This window comes from Eleutherodactylus coqui, chromosome 2, assembly GCF_035609145.1.
Source record: "Eleutherodactylus coqui strain aEleCoq1 chromosome 2, aEleCoq1.hap1, whole genome shotgun sequence".
Classification (NCBI taxonomy): Eukaryota; Metazoa; Chordata; class Amphibia; order Anura; family Eleutherodactylidae; genus Eleutherodactylus; species Eleutherodactylus coqui.
The window spans coordinates 213,181,480-213,201,387 of NC_089838.1; the positions used below are offsets into that span (position 1 = coordinate 213,181,480).

The following is a 19,908-nucleotide window of genomic DNA, read 5'->3' on the forward strand; positions in this document are numbered from 1 at the left end:
GCAAGGACACAATGATTATAAAATACAGACTACTACACTACCAGTGAGCAAAATTGGCGCATATGTTCTGAAGCCAATTAAGTTTTGAAAGGGGAAGCCTTGAGAGTTGCTTTAATCTTAAAGGGGTTGTCTCGCAAAAGCAAGTGGGGTTAAGCACTTCTGTATTGCCATATTAATGCACTTTGTAATATACATCGTGCATTAAATATGTGCCATACAGAAGTTATTCACTTACCTGGCGTCCCCGTCTCCATGGCTCCATCTAACTTCAGCGTCTAATCGCCCGATTAGACGCGCTTGCGCAGAAGGGTCTTCTGCCTTCGGGTCTGTCCAGCAGCAGCGGCGTTCTGGCTCCGCCCCCTTCTACGCATCATCGCGTAGCTCCGCCCCGCCACGTGTGCCGATTCCAGCCTCCTGATTGGCTGGAATCGGCACACGTGACGGGGCGGAGCTACGCGATGACGCCTAGAAGGGGGCGGGGCCAGAACGCCGCTCGTGTCAGACCGAGCCGAAGGCAGAAGACCCTTCTGCGCAAGCGCGTCTAATCAGGCGATTAAACGCTGAAGATAGACGGAGCCATGGAGACGGGGACGCCAGCGCAGGGAAGGTAAGTGAATAACTTCTGTATGGCTCATATTTAATGCACGATGTATATTACAAAGTGCATTAATATGGCCATACAGAAGTGCATAACCCCACTTGCTTTCGCGAGACAACCCCTTTAAGCTATATTTTTTTTCTCAGCATCAACCACTATAAAACAGCCAAGAATACCTAGGCATTAATGTCAACACTAAATATGGACTTATATGATACAACAGAAAATTGATGGAATACAATGGTTTACATCTGTTTCTCCATTGTTACTAGGACCCAAAGGCCAGTGCCAAAAAGTCACAAAAAAAAACCTAGAGAGCGCCACAGGTAAATATAATCCAGGACTGAAGGGGTATGATTAAATGACTCAGGTGAATCTTTTCCTCAGTACTCCGATCCTCTGGGTCAAGGGAGAGCTGCAGATACAAACCGGGGGGTCTGGAGACCAGAACTTACTTGGAAAGGAGGGGGTATGATGCACAAATGCCCCCTCCTATGAGTGTCTTCCCCAGGATGCAAAGCTATGTTCCACAACCCATAGTAATAAACAGGATACTTTAATAAGGCGACGCGTTTCGGTGCAATATAAAGCACCAAGTAAGTGTCAAAACAAACCACTTATTGTTTGTGAAGTTGTCCTTAGTTTTCACTCCTGACTGAGCGCGGACTTTTTTTCTGATATCCCAATGCCAGTGGGTACAGCTAAAAAGTTCCCCCTGTATGTTAAAGGGGTTGTCCCACTTTTTACTTTTGAGACCACTGTCTCAAAAAGGTTATTAATAGTAAAAAGTGGAAAAAACCTTTTAATCAAGTACCCCAGTTGAATAACTAAGTGGCAGCATACAACACATCCACAGCACTTTCATTTGTAAATAAGCATACAATGTGTACATAATGTGGAAAGAAGTTCCATTAGATATCTGGACCCACAAAAGCACAGCTTGAAAACTGCCCCAAAGTTCATAGTCCAGATTTAGCCTTGGAAGTCACAACCGCATTATAGCTAAACCTGTGAGTTTTAGAGAGTAGTAATACAGCACCCATAGAAGTGCACTAAGGCTCACTGTACTTTACTATGCCTCCAATTTGAGGTGGAGGCACAAAGAATTTTTTTTCTGTTGGATTATGTAAAAAAAAATAATTGTGGTATGCTCCATAAGATCTAGTATTATGGAGCTATTCTTTTCGAGAAGCACTGCTCCTAGGAAAGAATATCCCCTTAATCCCAGCATTTAGGGCTCCTATCCACTAGCGTTTTTTTAACGCTGTGATATCGCTGCGTTTTTGTTATGCAAATGTCAATGGGACTTTCGTTTTTGTGCGATGCGATTTTAACATTAGAAAGTCCCATTGACATTTGCATTGAAAAACGCAGCGATATCGCAGTGTTAAAAAAACATTAGTGGGTATGAGCCCTTAGGAATATACCCTCCTGTAGAATGTTCAGCACCAAAATCTGCACTGGTAACAGTTATGCACAAGAAATACGTGCTTGTTATACGCGGTGACAATACGCTTGTGTGAATGAGCCCTAAGGATGACTACCCAATACAGTTTTTTTTCACTGCGAAATTCACAGCATTTTTTTCCTGCAGGGGTCTATGGGACTTGTAATGTTGAAATCGCGAGCGCGCAAAATCGCGATTTTGCACTAAATTTTGCGCGATCGCGATTTTAACATTACAAGTTCCATAGACCCCTGCAGAAACAAAACGCTGCGAATTTCACAGTGAAAAAAAACTGTAGTGGGTAGTCACCCTAAGGGCGCCCACCCACTAGCGTTTTTTTTCACTGCGAAATTCGCAGGTTTTTGTTTTCTGCAGGGGGTCTATGGGACTTGTAATGTAAAAATCGCGATCGCGCAAAATCGCGATTTACCGCGATATCGCGATTTTGCGCGATCGCGATTTTAGCTTTGCATGTCCCATAGCCCAAAGACCCCTGCAGAAAAAAAAAAACGCTGCGAAGTTCGCAGTAAAAAAACGCTAGTGGGTGGGCACCGCGAATCGCGGTAAATTGCGATTTTGCGCGATCGCGATTTTAACATTACAAGTCCCATAGACCCCTGCAGAAAAAAAATGCTGCGAATTTCGCAGGGGAAAAAAAACGCCAGTGGGTGGGCACCCTAAGGGCGCCCACCCACTGGCATTTGCGATTTTCGTGCGTGAAAAACGCAGCGTTTTCGGCGCGTTTTTGCGGCTTTTTCGCGCATTTTCCATTAATTTCCATTGACATTCATGGGTGCATTAGGAGAAAAATAAGGACACATATGCAACTGACAGTTCCTATGTTAAAAATCGCAACGCACCGCAAAAAAAACGCCAGTGGACAGGAGTACATTCAATTCTAATTGCTCTTGAGAAAAAACGCAAAACGCAAAGAAAAAAAAATCGCCAGTGGGTGGGCGCCCAAAGGCTGCACAAAAATGGATTGATAACCCTTCTATTGTTTGGATAGAAAAGAAATGAAACAGAAGTAAACAATAAACTAGTTCATCAACCAATAGCTCACTGCTATAAGGCTTCATTTCACACAGCAAAAACCTGCTTGTTGCTTAAACCCCACCCAGCTGCGGCAGCCAATGGCCACACAACCTTGCCAGAAATGTCAGCAAGCTTGTGCCAATATTAGCAGCCGCAGCTGGGTGGGGTTTCAGCTGCAAATATCTCTTGCTGTGTGTGAACGCAGTGTAAATAGCTGAATAGGAATGTTAGAAAACTTTTAAAAATGCGGTGAAGTAGAAAAAAAAGCAATTGTGCCACTGTGACAATTTTTTGGAGGAGGGGTGTCTTTACAGTATTTACAGTGCTGTAAAATGACGTTATCTGTATTCTGTGGGTCATTATAATTACAGTAATATAAAATGTATATAGTTTTTTATTAGCACTGCCTAAAAAGCGAGAAAGTGTATTACTTCCACTATGCAACCCGGTGATCAGGTGCCCGCCGGGTGAAATCTGTCACAGCAGTGCTGCAGGGTCCAACTAGACCTTGATAAGCTCTGTTAATGATTATTATTACTACATGGGGATGTTTTCGCTCTAACTGGGGCTCTTATTGATGCCCCAACTACAGTGGAAAAATGTCAAATCAAAAAACAGACCATGTGAATGTCCCCCAGAGGTCTTATATGACGTCATGGGGGTCTAAGATGTTAAAAAAATAATAATTACAAAAATAAGTTTAAAAAATTACGGAATAAAATAAAAACATATACATAAAAAAGAAAATGACCCACTGCCAAAGCCAACCAAAAGCATCGCCATATGCGCCCTGTAATATGAGAATATACAAATTATATATCAAAACATAAAATGAGGAAACCATTCCTGTACTTAATTTTAGCGTAACTGTACTAATTTTAAAAAAAAACAATTATATGATTAAAAAAAACTTTTAGATTTTTACCCCCAATAAAATGAAAAAAATGGACAAAGAAAGTTAGTGAAAAGATATACAAAAGAGAGCCCTATATGTCCCAGAAAAAAAAAGCAGCAAAAATAATTTTGGTAACTGAAGAAAGAAAAATAAGGCAATAAAACCACCACATGGATAAAATCACTAAAAAGTGTCTGGTCATTTTAGACCAAAACATCCTGGGCGTAAGGCTTTAGGGCGCATTCAGACGACCGTATATCGGCTGGGTTTTCACGCCCAGCCGATATACGGCGTCCCTCTCTGCAGGGGGAGGAAGCTGGAAGAGTCGTGAGCAGTGCACTGAGCTCCCGCCTCCTCCCCACCCCCTCTCTGCCCCTCGCCACTATTTGCAATGGGAGGGGGCAGGATGAGGGTGGAGCTAAGTTCCTGGATGTAGCTCCGCCCCTCCCCGATTTCCCACAAGCTTAGCCATGCCCCCGCCCCACCTCCTCTCGTTGCAAATAGTGCAGAGGGGCGGAGATGGGGTGGAGAGGAGGCAGAGAGGGGGCGGGAGCAGACCCTGCAGACAGAGACGCCGTATATCCGCTGGCGTGAATACCCAGCCGATATGCGGTCGTCTGAAACAGCCCTCAAGATGAAACTTCTGTGGGCGACTAAGAGCTCATTCACACGACTGTGATTTGGGCACATATTACGGCAGCGTGACACGTGGTGAATGGAGTCAAGGAAAATAAAAAGACTTTCCGTTCACAGTAGCATGTAAACATTGCGTGTCGATACACATGAGAAATCTCAGCATATTCTATTTCTCTGCATACCACAATGCATGAGCCTTATATATCGCATATGGGCGTCAAATTATACGCATCCCCACTATGAGGGCTTATGCAGACGTCCGTATATCAGTCATGTGCTAGCAAACGCGGTCTCTGCATGCTCACAGACTGGTAACAGATATGCCCATGTGAATTAGCCCTAACAGGTCCTGTACAAGGAGTAGTAAACTCTAATCCCATCATTACGGGCTTTTTTACACAAGCGTATATCGGCATTTTGCACAGCCGGCCGATATATGCTTCCATCTAAGCAGTTCCCCCATTCTGTCCCTCTCACCATCTCTCTGCCTCTCTCCTCTCCTCCGAGTGGTTTGCAATGGGAGGGGGCGGGGCTAAGCTCTGCTCTGTCCCGCCCCCTCCCATTGCTTGCTATAGACAAGGGGTGGGAGCTTAGCTCTGCCCTGTCCTGCCCACTCCATTGCAAACTGCTCGTAGGGGAGGAGAGGGGGGACTGGTCAGCCGGAAGCGCATATCGGCTGGCGTTTTCACGGCTTGTGTAAAAAAGCCCTACTACTGAGGTCAGATTCCCATAGGTGAATTTCATATGGCTATTCATCTTTTACATACATGTGTTATGGCGTTATACTTGTGACTGTGATTAATATCTATTTCTTGCATGCTGGAGTTTTATCATCACTCATTGAGGCATCAGATATTTTATCTTCATTCTAAGGGCGCCCACCCACTGGCGTTTGCGATTTTTGTGCGTGAAAAACGCCGCGTTTTTCGCGGCGTTTTTTGCCGCATTTTCGTGGCTTTTCCATTAATTTCCATTGACTTTCATGGGTGCATTAGGAGAAAAATAAGGACACATATGCAACTGACAGTTCCTATGTTAAAAAACGCAACGCAACGCAAAACACCAGTGGACAGGAGTACATTCAATTCTAATTGCTCTGCAGAAAAAACGCAAAACGCAAAGAAAAAAAAAACGCCAGTGGGTGGGCGCCCTAATAAAAGGTATATTTTAAATCTGACAATATTAACCCCGTACTTTGTAATTTGGTGAAATCTCAGTATAAGGATCTATACCATTTTTATAAGATTCCTTTGGGATGATAAATTTGAGCGATAATCGTTCAGTGTGAATGCAATAAAATCGCTCACTTGTCATTCGCAGTTTGATAAACTGATTTTTCAATCAGCATAAAAAACCTTGTTGGCTCACTGGCTTCTGGTCCCATGTGAATGCTCACTGCTCAGCACTTCCCATAGAAGGTGGAGCGCTGCACAAGAAGTCCACGATCCAGCGGCAAGTCTTTCTGTGTAAATGCTCTGCACGTATGCTCACGACTTTAGCGGTGATGTCAGTGCTCCTGTAGTCAATTGACATTGCAGACGAACCGCAGATTCCGCGGGAGAGCAGGAGTTTACAAAAAAAAAGGCACTGCGCCATCCAGCACTTCCGCACACATCCCCAATATAGAAGAAAGAAGACACAGATGGATAAGCATGGTCGCTGGCTGTGGGCATGGGCAAATTCCGTGCGGGATTTCCCATGCGGAATCCGTGCGTGCCCGTGGATATGAGGCCTTACTTTGGTGAAACACAGTTAATTCATGATTTGTATTCATTTTATCTTATTTACTTTCATTACAAAGTACATTTGAGGCATTAAACTGTCTAAATCTCAATAAAAAATGGAAAAATTGTTCTAAAACTTTAATTAGTAGTGTAAATGTAAGCATTCTAATTTTCTCATAATATTAATTTTTATTCCAGTAATTATTTTTAGCCCACAGTTTTTAAACATGCAAATAGATTCATTTTAATCATAAATGGCCAACTATTTCTTATTATAGCCCCATGTCTACATTAGTAAAGGAAAAATGTGTCCCTCCCGCACTCTCACCTATTTTCTTCTTGAAATATTGTATACACAAGTTTATGCTTTTTTTTTTTTTCAAATCATGCAAAATATTTTGTTTTATGTTGTGTCATCCTGAGAGTCCTGTTTTCCTTTGCCATACAGTATTTTATATATATTTCATGTTATCTCATGTGGACATAAATAATAATAATCTTAAGGCCTCCTTCCCACGAACGGATTTCCGCCGCGTAATTCGCGGCGAAAATCCGCTGCGTTGCCCGCAGCTATTAGGTTCTATTGAACCTAATAGCACAATGCTCACGATGCGTAATTCCAGCGCGGAATTACGCACCGCGATTTCTCCCGTCCTCACCCGCAGCATGCTCTATTTTCTGCGGGTGAGGACGGGCTGTACGCACTGACGGCTTCCATTGCAGTCAATGGAAGCCGTCCGTTCACGCTATCTCCCGTGTAACCAGCGGGAGATAGCGTGAAAAAACGCTTTCCCGCCCACCGCCGCGCGTCATCTGACGCCAAATGACGCGGCCGGCCGCGTCACGTGACACGGCCGGCCGCGTCACGTGACACGCTCGGTGACGCGGCGGTGGTGGGCGGTGAGGGGCGGTGACGCGGCGGTGGTGGGCGGGGAAGCGATTTCACGCTATCTCCCGCAGGTAAGTATAGGGGCTCTGGGGGGCGCCGTGACGGGCTTCACTGCGTAATATTACGCGGCGGAGCCCGTCACGCTCGTGGGAAGGAGGCCTTATTTGTATAGCGCCAACTTATTCCGCAGCGCTTTCAGGCATAGATAAATGCAAAACAATACAACAATTACAATATGAGGTACATTCAGTTTGATACATGGGTTGGAGGTGGTACAGGAGGTGCAAGGCATGTGTGGGAGGAGCAAGGCATGGGGAACACAAGCAATAGGGGATTTCATGTGGAGATCAATTATTAAAAGGCAAGCGGGGTGGGGCGCCATAGGCAGGGGTGGGGGACTAGGTCAGGAGATTTGGTATGCTTCCCTGAAGAGGTGCATTTTTAAGGCACGTCTGAAATTTCGTGCATCGAGAATTATCCGGATGCCTTGGGGTAGAGCGTTCCAGAGGATGGGTGCTGCTCTGGTGAAGTCCTGTAGGCGAGCATGTGAGGTTCGTATTACAGGGGTGTTTAGTCTGAGTGTGTTAGCCGATCGGAATGAGCGGGCTGGGTGGTGTACTGACAGGAGGGAGGCGATGTATGTTGGTGCAGCACCATGCAGAGCTTTGTGAATGGGGTAGAGGAGTTTAAATTTAGTTCTGCAGTGGATGGGCAGCCAATGCAGCGACTGGCATAATGCAGAGGCGTCTGACTAACGACTGGATAGAAAAATGAGCCTAGCTGCCACATTTAGTATGGATTGGAGTGGAGCGAGTCTGGTGCAGGGGAGGCCAATGAGTTGCAGTAGTCAAGCCGGGAGTGGATAAGGGCGACCACGAATGTCTTTAGCTTGTCCATGGTTAGGAACAGCCGTATTTTAGCATTATTTCTGAGGTGCATGTGGCATGTTTGGGCCACAGATTGGATATGGGGGGTAAAGGAGAGGTCAGAATCCAGTGTGACCCCAAGGCAGCGGGCATGCCATCTGGGGGTTATGATGGTACCAGACACTGGAATGGAGATGTTAAGGGGAGGTCGGTTGGAAGGTGAAAAGACAAGGAGGTCAGTTTTAGAGAGGTTTAGTTTGAGAAAAAGGGAGGACATAGTGTTAGAGACAGCAGACAGACAGTCAGTGATATTTTGGAGGAATGGTCCAGAGATCTCACGAGAGGTGGTGTATAGTTGGGTGTGGTGAGCGTAGAGATGGTATTGGAGGCTGAATTTGTGGATGGTTTGTCCAATTGGGGCAGTATAGACAGAGAAGAAAAGGGGACCAAGGACCGAGCCCTGGGGTACCCCAACAGCGAGAAGAAGTGGAGCGGAGGTAGAGCCAGCAAAAGAGACACCGAAAGAGCGGTCAGAGAGGTAGGAAGAGAACCAGGAGAGAGCAGTGTCTTTTAGACCAATAGAACGGAGCATAGTGAGAAGGAGGTTATGGCCGACAGTGTCAAATGCAGCAGACAGGTCAAGGAGGATTAGTAGGGAGTAGTCACCTCTCGACTTTGCAGTCATCATGTCAGGGTAATTCTGTGTACAGCACCAATCAGGCCCACCTCAATGCCCCATTGCCGGCGGTAAAGAAAAAACACCATACACGGAGGTCCGGTATAGTTCTTCCCACGGGGAGTAACTGCGCGCTTTATTGCAGATTACATGCTGTTTTATAACCCTTGCTGTGTCACTAGGAATGCGTGACTGTCTTATTGTCTTATTGTCCTATTGGCTCAAATCCACCGCATATCCATATATGTAATGTCCGCAGTTCCGCCTGAGGCAGGGTTAATCATTTAGGCAATTAAGTTAATCATTATCCAGGTAAGACACTTCCAGTTTCCAGTCTTTTTGCAAGGAGTTACGTAGTCAGGCATCCTGTCCTTCTTGTTAGCTTCAGATTTCATCTCTCTGTTCTTGCAAAACACTGGTGTAATATCTACTCAATTATCATTAAGGTCCATATAAAGTTTTTTTCATTATAGTATTGCATAGTATTAGCACACGTATAAAAAAGGAAGGACATATAGCAATATATATATCTTCTACCTACATACACATATATTTCCCTCTCAAACTCCCCCTAAAAACTTAATATGGAGATCAAGCACCAAGCCTCGCACTCTCTCTCGGTCACTCCTCCTTTCCGTCAGGGCTTCCCCACTGCCCGCAAGGCCCTACACCTAGGTGGGGAGTTTCCTACCTCACTCAGAAGGAGGCCATGGATTCCCTGGGCTTGTCTTCTGGGCATCCATACCCTTCATCTGTACAAGTTGACACACCGCAGAGTGCCCTTTCGCCAGAACCTATGGCCTTCTATACTGTCCCTGGGCAGATGGGAATCCGCTGACAATCCATCTAGGAGACCAAGGCAGGTGCAGTCCTAGTCCATCTCTCCATTTCTTTCGTAACGTACTGTAGTTGGCATTATCGGGACTGGCTGTTCATCTCGTTCAAATAAGGGAAACGTTGGTGTCACATTGTCCAGTCCCTTACTCATACTCTTTTTGGTCAAAGGGATAACACAAGCACAGGAAATCAGCAGAACTAACAAAACGATGCCCAGTATTATACCCACTTGGATCACGACTTTCTGCCATCCCTTCAGCCATGAAAAGTATTGGTCCCAGGGGTCTGTGATCCCTGAATTCCTCTAGTTCTTCAGACAGGCTGGTCAATTTTTTTTTTATGGCGATAGTCACTTTACCTGTCGGTCCGGTGTTGTCAGGAATGTAGATGCAGCAAGTTTCACCAATCATCTTACATACTCCACCTTATTCTGCTAAAATCATATCCAGGGCCATTCTATTCTGGAATGTCATAGATGCGGTGGGCCCTAACTGGTCAGCTAACCCTTGTAAAGCATCCCTGATGTAATTTACTAACCTCTGCTGATTGTAATAGATATAATTTATCCAGTCTACATTCTTGTTAACAGAGACAATAGCAAATAGGGATTCAAAACCCGCCTTAACCTGATTTCTGGCCTTGAATTCATCTGGCACCCCCTCTTGACCCTGTGTTACAGCTACTTGCGTTCCTGAGCCCCTTATAGTGTTTTGTGAGGAGGGTTCTCCTTTCTTCAGCAACCCCCCTAAAAAGAAAAGGATACGCAGGATCATTGGTCCTTGGTGTTGGCTGTGGAGGCCTGTTTGCAGTGCGAGGCGTGGATCCACGTGGGCTTTCCTTCAAGCTTGACTGCAGTTGGGGTGGTGAGCAACACATGGTAGGGACCTTCAAATCGAGGCTCCAATCCTTCTTCTCTCGAACATTTTCACGTAAACAAAAGGCCTGGGATATACCCAAAGCAGACATGATGTGTTGCATTATTTCACCTGTGAAGTGTGTACCTTTGTTTGACTCAATCACTTCCGGTGCCCTGTATCTGCAAATTACCTAGTTTATGAGCTTCTGTGTGGTTACCTGCTCCTTTACTTTGGTAACAGGGTAGGCTTACAACCCCTGAAAAGACATCAACAACAACAAGCACATATTCATATTTCTCAACAAGTGGGAGCTGAATGTAGTCAATTTGCAATCCCTGAAATGGGTAGAGTGGCCCGGCAAGTGTTATGTGGCAAATTTACTTCTGCCCTGTTGCTTAGGACACAGATCATGCCAGATTGGACAAATGATGCAGCAGCTGAAGAGAACCCAGGAGCCACCCATCCTCGTTCAAGCACCAACATCATTACTGCTTTGATAGGTGCGTCTTTACGTGCATCTGCTGGGCCATCATGGGGCACAGGGACCGTGGTAGGCAAGTTCTGTTGACTGTTTGCCATACACCGTCCTGTTCTGCTGCTCCCATTTTAGTCCATTTTTTTCGTTTTCTTCCTTGCTAGCTTGTAACTGTAAAGTCCTTAGCATATCAATGTCCAAGTTTTTATCAATGTTCAAAGTTTTGTCAATGTTCAAAATTTAGTCAATGTCCAAAGTTTTTGTCAATGTCTTCTTTTCTTCCACGGCTTGAGGGCTGCTGCCTTTGCTGTGCTTTCTACGATGGTGTTGCCTCTTACTTCTCCAGTGTAGGAATTAATGTGAGCTCTCAACTTTGTCAGGTAGAAGTAGGGCCTCCATGAGACTCTGCACCACTGCACCATTCTTAATTGGCTGTCCTGCTGAGGTAAGAAACTGTCTGGCCTTCCATATTGGGCCCTAATCATAAGCTATGCCAAATGCATACAGTGTAAATGTTTGCCGTCTTACTTTCTGCCACTCTACACACCTCAGTGAGGGCCTTCAGTTCCGCTTCTTGTGCTGAGACATGCGAAGGTAGAGCTTCTGCTTTTAGGACATCTTGTTGTGTGACCACTGCATATCCGGTGTGGAGCTGTCAATCCTCACCCTGGTACTATCTACAAAAAGCTCAAAATATGCATTGTCAACAGGGGTTCCAGTAACTGTTTTTAAAACTTAAATTTTCTTATTGCATCAATGCTAGACAATCATACTGATATTCTATATCAAATAGATCAGAATCTTGTTGCAAAAAATTTAAAAATAGCTGATCTGCAATACCTAGATCACCTATGCCTTCTCCTTCCCCCTTTGAACCAGGATACTTAATTGGAAGAAGAGTAGCCAGGGTCAAAGTAGTACAACATTGGAAAAAGATGCTTTGAGGCATGAAGAGGGCTGGATCTGACAGGCCAGAGATTAAGTGCTTGGGTTGCACTTGTGTACATATGCTCTGGATGTCATGAGGGGTGAGGAGCACTAGTGGGTAGTCCAGAACAGTAACCTTGTTCCCCTCACAGAGGTCATGGGCCATGCGGTAGGTGTCCACATGGACACCTCTTTGTGTCTTTTCTTGACTGAAAAAGAGGGGTGTTTGCTGGAGGACGTATCTCGCGCTAAACCCCATTGGAACCAAGTCTTCCACAAATCTCCAACACTTCTTGAGGGAAACTAAAGGGATACTGTTCGACCCAAGGGTGCGTACCCTGGTTTTTAAACACATCATCATAGGGGGTACATTCAATTTCCCTATGTCTGTCTTGGAGGTGGCCAACAATTTGTCAAGACCTGCAGAAAAACTGAGTTTCTGCAGCGGGTGACAGGACAAACACATGAGCCGGATCCACCAAGAGAACAATTAGTTTACAAAATTCTTCTGAAATGGCACCTGAGGGCTCAACCCATATCGATCCATCGGTGAGAATTTGATGGATTTGTGGATAAGGCTTGTAAGATGTCAGTGCCAATAACAGAGACATGAGTTACAGCAAGGCAGAATAATCTACAAACATCTATCTATATTTGAAATGTGATATCCTTTAAGCAAATTCACTATTAATCTGATCCTGCCTGCAATGTCTCATCAAATTAGAAAAAAAACTGTTCCTGACGGCTGAAGATTCGCAACCCCCCCCCCCTTTCCTTCTCTATCTGTGATCCTGAGCAAAGAGTGAAATCCGAGAATGACAGCCCACACCTTTGCAAAATAACTGCCTGCTATCTCTCTGTGAATATGAAACACAGACTGAACAAAGTTGTTTTAGTTTAACTATTCCCTGCATTTAAACGAATAAAGAATACATATGCTGGGAGCTTCTGACAACGCAGCAGGTTCTGCATTTTCAACCCCTGTATTCTTAAAAGCCCCTACAGGATGTGAGTGGGGTATAACTTTCTTATACTTGTATGAAAAAGACCAAGACGTGTCCATTTGTGACCTCAGACCACAGCAAGAATGCACCTTAAAATACCTATCTTTTCTGCCTTCTAAGACAGTATAATTTATTAGATTCATTACAAGCTTCTATTCCATTAAAGCAAACAAAGCTACTTTCCAAGGTTGGTATCACATTCTCTCTCTGTTCTTATCTCATGGCCTTGAGAAGTTAGACAAAGGCAAAAGCCTCTACAGCTTCAAGTAAACAATCTTTCACTAAAAGCAAGCTCAGTTAACCATTTGTGTGTGTGTGTGTATGTATATATATGTGTATATATATATATATATATATATATATATATACATCCATATCTATCTATCTAGTATTACACACCTTTTCCTATATATCTATAGGTGACACAATCACATATTGATCCTCTCTCTCTGCCAACAAATCACATGTCTTTTAACCATTCTCAGGGCTATGCTTGTTTCCCATATTTCTTCATTACCTGACCGTCAATCTAACGTTCAGTAGACACTCTCCCGATGCTGGGCACAATATATCACATACTGTACTTTTCACATTTCACCTATAGATACTTTCTTAGGCAAAATAATACATGTATATACTTGACTTTTCTTGTCTGGGGTCGAGGAGTGAGTTGTCAGAGAGAAAGCGTGTAAGTCGGGAGTAGACCAGGCGTTCTAGTAATTTGGAGAGGAAGGGGAGGTTTGAGATGGGTCGGTAGTTGGCAGCCTCAGTTGGGTCATTAATGTTTTACGTAACAGTTTTTTTTTCTGTTTGTCGTTTTCCTGATTGCTCCTTACTTCTAGTGTCTCGTTTATGCTATTTTCAATGTGCCCCCCCAGCTTAGCTGAGGAAGGGGTTGCTTTTACACCGAAATGCATCCTTTACTGAATTATTCATAATAAAAGAGGAGTTTGGACTAATCACGTTTTAGCCTATCATCTGTTTGGGAGTTTGTGCCACTACCAGAACTGCTTTTTTCCTTTTTGGTATGTTCACAAGCCTCCCTGAAGAAAAAGGCACTTCGTCTGGACTCAACATTTTGAGGAACACTTTGTTTTTCTACACCAAGCCAAGATTGGAAAGGCTCATAGGTGTCAGAATGATAGATACCCTCACAAATGACCCCATTTTAAAAACTACACCCCGTAATTTATTCACTGAGGAGGGGTCATGAGTATTTTAAATGCACATTTTTTTTTCAGCATTTACTGCAATTTAGAAGAGAAAAAATAAAATTTTATATTTTTGTAAATATGTCATTTTACAGACATATTTTTTTCTATAGTGCACAAGAAAATGAGTATGTGCACCCCAAAATGGATGCCCCTGTTTATCCTGTGTTCAGAAACATACCCATTGTGGCCCCAATCTTATGTCTGCATGCATAAGGGGGCCCAAAATGAAAGGAGCAGTCAGTGGCTTTCAGAACAGAAATTTTGCTTGAAGGTGTCTTAAGCCTCATAGCACACTTGTAGAGCCCGAGAGCGGCCAAAACGATGGACGATCCCCACAAATGACCCAATTTTTTTAAAAAAACAAGACCCCTTAATGAATTCATCTATGGGGTGTACTGTGTATTTTGACCCCACAGTTTTTGAATGAATCTAGTAAAGCAGAAAGAAGAAATTAAGATTTTCATTTTTTGGCAATTGTCATTTTAAAAACAGGTTTTTTTTGTACAGCACACATATAAATGAATGCATTCACCCCAAAATGGATACCTTTGTTTGTCCTGTGTTCAGAAACATACCCATTGTGGCCCTAATCTTATGTCTGCATGCACAATGGGGCCCAAAATAAAAGGAGCAGCCGGTGGTTTTCAGAACGGGAATTTTGCTTGAAGGCGTTTTAGGCCTCATAGCACACTTGTAGAGCCCTTGATGATGGAGAAACCCCACAAGTGACCCCATTTTGAAAACTAGAGCAATTACCAAATTCATCTAGGGGTGTATTGCATATTTTAACCTCACAGTTTTTGAATGAATCTATATGGCACAAGGTTTTTTTTTGCTGTTATCTCAATCCTCTCAAAAATCTCTCCAAGTGAGGGGAGAGAGATACCCAGGACTAACTGTGTGCCATATTTCTTAAACAAATGACATGGGTGGCTGTGATGGGTATATCACAGTCACCCATGTCAGCAGGGACCAATCACTTTGGTCCCTGCAGGTTACCGAGCTAAAAGCTATCTGGCACATGCTACTACTGCGCATGCGCAGATCAGCCATTATGCCCAGTACTTTTGGGGGCTTTGGGGTATTTTAGGGGAGTATTTTTATCTCCCCTCAAACTTTTACTTTTCTTAACTTTTTTTTTTAAACTTTTCACGAGGCCGGGGACCGCTCACCACGGCTCCCGGTGACATCTTCTGTCTCCTGGCTACCTTCAGTACCCGGCTACCTTCTGTCTATCGACTACCTTCAGTACCCGGCTACCTTCAGTAGCCGGGAGTCAGGAAATTTTAAATGTCCCGAGCCAATCTGGTCTTTTGCCCATGTGTCCTTTTCCTTTGATGTGCATGCACAGAAGACGGCAGAGGGTCTGTTTAGGGCATGAGGGAAGCTGAAACTCTAACTTTTAAAAACTTTTTATTTACTTTAATGCAATTACCGGTATCCAGTGGATACTGATGATCACGTTACCGGGAGGGGCTCTCTGTGACCCGGGATGATGGCTCCATGTTGTCAGCTACCTCCGGCAGCATGGAGCGGTCACATCCATAGCCTACGTGGCTTTAATCCCCAGAGGATGCATGTTTCTACGTCCTCTGGGATTAAAGCCCACTAAAGCCGGACATAAAAACACTATGGGCTTGTCACTGAGGGGTTAATGAACTTGTTGCTAGCTATGGCTAACAAGATCCTAGGAATAATGTGAAATAACAGCAGTACCTGAATAAAAATGTTGTTTTGCGAAGGACAGTTCTGTTGCACAGAAACAGAGATCACGTAACACACACTTTATATAGTGAACGTCTTCCTTGGCCTCCACATTCCCTGGACCGTATGCCTTGTGATTCTTTTCTCTGAAGGAGTGTTAAAGGTGGAGTCTACATGACACCCTTACCGGCCACCATATATGATCTGCAAGGACGCATCCCAGAAGCCATTGCATTAGTCAATCGTGATACTCTACAACGTGTATGGCAGTAACTTGACTACAGGCTGCATGTGTGTCGAGTGACAACGGAGGCTCATACTGAACACCTCTGATGTGGAAAACATTATTGATGCTGTGCTACAACGTTTTGAGTTTCTTTCCATTGGTATCAAATTATGTATCTGAGTGTCCTTAAATGTGAGTTATGAGGATGTCTAAGTGAGAAGATCATTTGTAATATCGTAGATCATAAAATGTTACTAAAGACAATAATGAAGTGCAACCAAACAAACTTGTAATTCCTGTAGTCCTGCAGAATAGTGGAAAGTCCACTTTCAAGTGAAACTTAGTAAGGCGGGGTTTAAACAAAGCATTTTGATGTCTTCAGGCATTTTTTTTAAGGGGAATAAATGTACAACAGGTCAAACCTGGTAAATGTGAGTCTGGCCTAATTCCTTGATTAGATCTGATTCAAGCTCTGGCATATAATACATGCTACATGCTTCCCATGTTCTCTCATTAGTGTCACTGTGGCATTTATATGTGGATCATCAGCATTTAAATTGAGGATCCTGACACTTTCTGATCAGCACTTTAACAGGGGTTTCACAGGATAGGGGAAAACTTGCCAACCATGAGGTCCAACAGCTGGGACCCCTAAAAGCCATAGAAATCACCGCCAGCAGGTCGTGAAATTTTGACAGTGGTGGTTGTGCATGCGTGCCACTGCGCCATTTGTAACTGCCGGAGATAACCGAGTTCAAGTGCTTCGCAATCTCCAGCAGTCCCTATTGAAGTGAAAGCTGAGCTTGAGCTTAGGCAGCTGTCAGCTCCCACTGTAGTGAATGGCGCATTGGTGCTCATGTGCAACCACCACTGTCAATTTCGAGACCTGCTGGCGGTGATTTCTGTGGATAAGTGGGGCTCCCAGTGATCGGACCCCACCGATCAGCAAGGTTGCTCAGATAGGCATCTGGAAGACCAGGCGCCAGCACCCGGCAAACCAGAACAGGTGCTGTGGCCCACCATGCCTGGAGGCCCCTTGCTACAGGTTGGAGAGCAGACAGGAGGAATGATGGACAGGTGGAGCTGTGAAGAAAATCTGGACCTTGGATGATGTCACAAGGGGTGCAGCTCAGCAATGGAGAGTAGACTAAATTCTAGTTCTGAAGGACCTGCAATGATGTCAGGAGTAGTGTGGATCAGTGAAGGTCCTGTAATTATGGATTTTTGGGTGAGATATTCTATCTAGAAGGAAACCTTTTTCCTTTTAACAGAGGAAATAAAAGGGGGAGAATAGAAGAGGTGGAACCACAAGACCCAGTATGCTGTAATATGTTATTAAAAAACATTACATGGAGGGAATATTGGGTCATATATATCAGATGAAGGAATAATTGGGTATGCCTTTGGTGGTCTTGCTCAGGGAAATCTGGCTTAGCCCAGCGTCCATGTCTCAGTCTTTCTTTCATTCTCTCTCTTTCATTATAAATGAGAGTAATGCAGCATTGCAGCCACTGGAGGTCACTAGCGACCTACATTATGAATAGATCAATACAATGGTAATAATAAAAAGCAGCAAACTCAACAAGCTTTCAACAATGGAGGGTCAGCAACAAGGTGTCAGTTTAACAGCCCTGCACTCTATTGTACTGTGTTGCATTAGTAGTTTGATCGCATATATAAGGTCCACAGTAGAGATGAGCGAGCGTACTCGGCCACGCCCCTTTTTCGCCCTAGCACCGCGATTTTCGAGTACTTCCGTACTCGGCCGAAAAGATTCGGGGGGGGGGGGGGCGCCGTGGGTGAGTGGGGGGTTGCAGCAGGGAGTTGGGGGGAGAGGGAGAGAGAGGACTCCCCCCTGTTCCCCGCTGCTACCCCCCTCTCGGCCATGCCTTCCCCCGCCCCCCGAATCTTTTCACCCGAGTACGGAAGTACTCGAAAATCGCGGTGCTCGATCGAGTAATTACTCAATAGGTTCGCTCATCTCTAGTCCACAGTATTCTGGCTTGTGAAATTACAACTCTCAGCACATCAGTACCATTGTTCAGGTCATACTGGAAGTTGCAGATTCACATAATAGGAACCTCTATAGCACACAGTGGGTTGCCAATAATGCTTTGTTATATCAAGTATACCAGTGATCCCCAGGTACAGTGCACCAAGTTATCACAATCATAGTAATTGATTTAAAGGGGTTGTCTCGCGGCAGCAAGTGGGGTTATACACTTCTGTATGGCCATATCAATGCACTTTGTAATGTACATCGTGCATTAAATATGAGCCATACAGAAGTTATTCACTTACCTGCTCCGTTGCTAGCGTCCACGTCTCCATGGTTCCGTCTAATTTCGCTGGCGGCTTGCTTTTTAAGACGCGCTTGCGCAGTCCGGTCTTCTGCTCTGAGCACGAGCCGCTTCAGCGTGCTCGCCGCTACAGCTCTTCTGCGCATGCGCAGACGAGCTGTAGCTTCTCGGGAGCGCGCTGGAGCGGCCATTCTGCTACCATCCTCTCTTAGAGAGGGGTGCAGAAACTTCAGCAGCCCAGCCCAGCAGCCCTGCCGTGAAGCCGCCCAGCAGCCCTGCCATGAAGCCGCCCAGCCGCCCATGTAAGTGAGGAGTCGGGGGTGATGTGTGCGCAGGGGGGACTGTACCGCTGTGGCCCCGGAGCCTACCGCTGTGGCCCTGGAGCCTACTGCTGTGGCCCCGGGGCCTACCGCTGGGGAGCCGGGGCCTAGCGCGGGGGAGCCGGGGCCTAGCACGGGGGAGCCGGGGCCTAGCACCGGTTACCTGCTGCCTGGCGGTGGGTGACTGTGGCCCAAGAGCGTGTGCTGTGGTCGACCGCGTTCAATCCCAAGGCCCGGTCGGTGACTGTGGGGTCCGGTCGGCGGCTGCGGGGCGTCTGGTTGTCAGGGAGACACAGCTGGTAGCATCTCGGGAGCGCGCACGTCGGGCTACAGCAAGCGCGGTGCACCATGGGAAAAGAACCGGCGGCCATCTTTGGGAACCGTTTTATAAGTTGATGAAACACCAGAACTGTGAGTAGAAACCGGCCTTAACCCTTTCCAATCCACTGTCTGATGTCTAAAGACATTATGATTTAAAGCTGTACAGCTCTGATGTTGGAAGACGTCTGTTGGGGTTCTCTTAATGAATATTGCCAGCCTGTCTGCTGTCAGAGTCTATCCAATGTGTCACCTCATGCAGTACTGGCTTTAGCCAGCATATAGCGCCATTGTATAACAGCAGAAAAAGAGTAAGTCCCCTAGGAAAACTAGAATACAAATTGGATTGAAAAGGGTTAAAAGCCGTTTACACTGCTACATAGTAATGTATGCTTAAGAAGGGGGACTGGGCAATAAAAAAATTACTGTTGCCTCGAGACAACTCCTTTAAGAAAAGAAAAAATGGAGCCCACATAGACCTGGTGCCTGACTTGGTCTCCGGCAGTAGCTTATACAGTAGTGAATGGCTTTAGCAAGGTGTTAATGACATGGTTGTTGTACTCTCTAAACTGCTCTCCCTATCTGTTTGGTGCAACAATCACAAATCCTCATTAAGCTAAGTGAATAATTGGCACCGTCCCTGCATATGAATCGGATAGTAGAGAGTACTGTAATCTCTTTAAATATGGTGGACTCACTTTTATGGTGCCCCTGTGTAGCTTTACAGGCTACACATATGATGTCTGCTTCTAATTTTTGTTATTGATATAGTGTGTAAATACTTGGACATAAAAGGTTTCTCTCTCCCTCTCCTTGTGGTTTTTGTTTGCTATTCCCCTGTCTATAAGTGCTTAGTCTTATTTTATACTTCAGCTCTGCTCAGTTTGGCTCTTTTGTCTCTGGGTCTTAGTGCCCTCTCATTGTTAGTCAGGATCAGTGTTTCAGATAGTTTCCAATAGA

The 19,908-nt window shown here is 45.0% G+C and overlaps 1 long non-coding RNA gene across 1 annotated transcript; it reads left to right on the plus strand.

Annotated features, from left to right (window-relative positions):
• Nucleotides 1-869: 869 nt before the first annotated feature.
• Nucleotides 870-6,477, plus strand: LOC136610740 (uncharacterized). Its single transcript, XR_010790155.1, has 2 exons — nucleotides 870-924; nucleotides 5,932-6,477. It is a non-coding gene; the product is annotated as an uncharacterized lncRNA (long non-coding RNA).
• Nucleotides 6,478-19,908: the final 13,431 nt, after the last annotated feature.